This window comes from Cebidichthys violaceus, unplaced genomic scaffold (genome assembly GCF_023349555.1).
Source record: "Cebidichthys violaceus isolate CVI_PGR_0920_01 unplaced genomic scaffold, fCebVio1.0.p SCAF_369, whole genome shotgun sequence".
Classification (NCBI taxonomy): Eukaryota; Metazoa; Chordata; class Actinopteri; order Perciformes; family Stichaeidae; genus Cebidichthys; species Cebidichthys violaceus.
In genome coordinates this window covers 15,001-19,047 of record NW_027176560.1, presented here as the reverse complement: position 1 = coordinate 19,047, position 4,047 = coordinate 15,001, and positions in this window count along the sequence as shown.

Here is a 4,047-nt window from a genome sequence, read left to right as displayed (position 1 = left end):
TTTTGTGGGAGTGTTGGGGGGAGCCCAGGGGATGCTCTGGAGGTGAGTCACCCGGAAAAAGTGCTGTTTTCCGGGCGTGAGCGAGATGTGTGTCTGGGTGCTTTTCAGCCCGAACTTACCCTTTCCCACCCTCTTTTTTTCGGGTCATTTTGTGGGAGTGTTGGGGGGAGCCCAAGGGATGCTCTGGAAGAGGCCCACCCGGAAAAAGTGCTGTTTTCCGGGTGTGGGTGAGATGAGAGTGGGGGTGCTTTCCACGCCCGAATTTACCCTTTCTCACCATCCGTTTTTCGGGCCCTTTTGTGGGAGTGTTGGGGGGAGCCCAGGGGATGCTCTGGAGGTGAGTCACCCGGAAAAAGTGCTGTTTTCCGGGCGTGAGCGAGATGTGTGTCTGGGTGCTTTTCAGCCCGAACTTACCCTTTCCCACCCTCTTTTTTTCGGGTCATTTTGTGGGAGTGTTGGGGGGAGCCCAAGGGATGCTCTGGAAGAGGCCCACCCGGAAAAAGTGCTGTTTTCCGGGTGTGGGTGAGATGAGAGTGGGGGTGCTTTCCACGCCCGAATTTACCCTTTCTCACCATCCGTTTTTCGGGCCCTCTTGTGGCAGTGTTGGCAGGGGCCTAGGGGATGCGGTGGAGGTCAAAGATCCGGGAAATGTGCCCCCTTTCCCTGGTAAATGACGTCCAGGGCGCTGTCCGTGGTGCTGTCCATGGTGCTGATGTTGCTACGTGAGCTAATGCCCGGAAAAAGCGCCCTAAACTGGGATGATGAGAGAGAGAGAGAGAGAGAGAGAGAGAGAGAGAGAGAGAGAGAGAGAGAGAGAGAGAGAGAGAGAGAGGCATGGAGCAGCAGTCGGAGGCATCCCAGGGAGAGAGGCATGCTCTGGGGCACGAAAATCCCGGAAAAAGGAAGAAAAAGGGAAAAAAAACCCAGCCGCGTATGTGACGTGACTCTAGGCAACACGAAGCGCTGAAGGCTTCAGCGCTTCGTTGAGTCGCAAGAGTTCCAGGGGCGTAAAAGTCAGAAAAACGCCAAAGTGTCTCTAGGCAACACGAAGCGCTGAAGGCTTCAGCGCTTCGCTGACTCGCAAGAGTTCCAGGGGCGTAAAACCCAGCAAAACGCCAAAGTGTTTCTAGGCAACACGAAGCGCTGAAGGCTTCAGCGCTTCGCTGACTTGCAAGAATTCCAGGGGCGCGAACCTCCAAAAAACGACAGAGTGTCTCTAGGCAAAAACCAATAAGCGCTGAAGCCTTCAGCGCTTATTGGTTTTTGCCTATCCCGATGTGACCACTTTTGGTAGGGGGTAACCAAGCCACCTTGCGCACATTTTGTGAAACCGGTTTTTCAAAAATCTGTCTATCATGAAAAGACAGCGACAGCTTTACTACAAGAAGGCCGGAAAAGTGAAGGCACCACGGAGATAATTTCGGCCCGACTCCCGGTTACCAGGGCGGCAAAGACAGGCGACAACGCGGAAGTACTTTATCCGATTTAAAGCCATTATGCTCGGCCTATGTGATCCGATTTTTTGACGGACAACAGCGGTGTGTTGCGGACGTCTCTTCCCCGCGAATGGAGCGTTCTGGCTGGGCCTGGGAGATCCGAGTTTTGACGGACAACAGCGGAGTGTTGCGGGGAAGCGCTGCCTTAGAAAATGACTTTCAAACGGATTAACTGATTATGTTAACGGCCTCTTTACGCGCGTCCTCCAGGGCAGTTACAACGACTGTTTCTGGAGGAGGCTTTGCCTCGGATTGTGAATTTAAAACGGATTGACAGATGACGTTAACGGCCTCTTTACGCACGTCCTCCAGACAGTTATAGCGACTGTTTCTGGAGGAGGCTTTGCCTCGGATTGTGAATTTAAAACGGATTGACAGATGACGTTAACGGCCTCTTTACGCACGTCCTCCAGACAGTTATAGCGACTGTTTCTGGAGGAGGCTTTGCCTCGGATTGTGAATTTAAAACGGATTGACAGATGACGTTAACGGCCTCTTTACGCGCGTCCTCCAGACTGTCACAGCGGCTGTTTGTGGAGGATTTTTGACCCAGCATTATGTCAATAAAACGGATTAAATTATGATGTGTACGGCCTCTTTACGCACGTCCTCCAGACAGTTACAGCGACTGTTTCTGGAGAATGCTTTCCCTCAGATTGTGAATTTAAAACGGATTGACAGATGACGTTAACAGCCTCTTTACGCACGTCCTCCAGACAGTTATAGCGGCTGTTTGCGGAGGATTTTTGACCCAGCATTATGTCAATACAACGGATTAAATTATGATGTGTACGGCCTCTTTACGCACGTCCTCCAGACTGTCACAGCGACTGTTTCTGGAGAATGCTTTTCCTCAGATTGTGAATTTAAAACGGATTGACAGATGACGTTAACAGCCTCTTTACGCACGTCCTCCAGACAGTTATAGCGGCTGTTTGCGGAGGATTTTTGACCCAGCATTATGTCAATACAACGGATTAAATTATGATGTGTACGGCCTCTTTACGCACGTCCTCCAGACTGTCACAGCGACTGTTTCTGGAGGATGCTTTCCCTCAGATTGTGAGCTCAAAACGGATTGACAGATGACAATAACAGCCTCTTTACGCACGTCCTCCAGACAGTTATAGCGGCTGTTTGTGGAGGAGGCTTTGCCTCGGATTGTGAATTTAAAACGGATTGACAGATGACGTTAACGGCCTCTTTACGCTCGTCCTCCAGACAGTTATAGTGGCTGTTGCTGGAGGATGTTTCGCCTCACATTGTGAGCTTTAAACGGACTCTCTCGCCACATTAACGGCCTCTTTACGCACGTCCTCCAGACAGTTATAGCGACTGTTTCTGGAGGAGGCTTTGCCTCGGATTGTGAATTTAAAACGGATTGACAGATGACGTTAACGGCCTCTTTACGCACGTCCTCCAGACAGTTATAGTGGCTGTTGCTGGAGGATGTTTCGCCTCACATTGTGAGCTTTAAACGGACTCTCTCGCCACATTAACGGCCTCTTTACGCACGTCCTCCAGACAGTTATAGCGACTGTTTCTGGAGGAGGCTTTGCCTCGGATTGTGAATTTCAAACGGATTGACAGATGACGTTAACGGCCTCTTTACGCACGTCCTCCAGACAGTTATAGCGGCTGTTGCTGGAGGATGTTTCGCCTCACATTGTGAGCTTTAAACGGACTCTCTCGCCACATTAACGGCCTCTTTACGCACGTCCTCCAGACAGTTATAGCGACTGTTTCTGGAGGAGGCTTTGCCTCGGATTGTGAATTTCAAACGGATTGACAGATGACGTTAACGGCCTCTTTACGCACGTCCTCCAGACAGTTATAGCGGCTGTTGCTGGAGGATGTTTCGCCTCACATTGTGAGCTTTAAACGGACTCTCTCGCCACATTAACGGCCTCTTTACGCACGTCCTCCAGACAGTTATAGCGACTGTTTCTGGAGGAGGCTTTGCCTCGGATTGTGAATTTAAAACGGATTGACAGATGACGTTAACGGCCTCTTTACGCGCGTCCTCCAGACAGTTATAGCGGCTGTTTGCGGAGGATTTTTGAACCAGCATTATGTCAATACAACGGATTAAATTATGATGTGTACGGCCTCTTTACGCACGTCCTCCAGACTGTCACAGCGACTGTTTCTGGAGGATGCTTTCCCTCAGATTGTGAGCTCAAAACGGATTGACAGATGACGTTAAAGGCCTCTTTACGCACGTCCTCCAGACAGTTATAGCGACTGTTTCTGGAGGATGCTTTCCCTCATATTGTGACCTTAAAACGGATTGACAGATGACAATAACAGCCTCTTTACGCGCGTCCTCCAGACTGTCACAGCGACTGTTTCTGGAGGATGCTTTCCCTCAGATTGTGAGCTCAAAACGGATTGACAGATGATAATAACAGCCTCTTTACGCGCGTCCTCCAGACTGTCACAGCGACTGTTTCTGGAGGATGCTTTCCCTCAGATTGTGAGCTCAAAACGGATTGACAGATGACAATAACAGCCTCTTTACGCGCGTCCTCCAGACTGTCACAGCGACTGT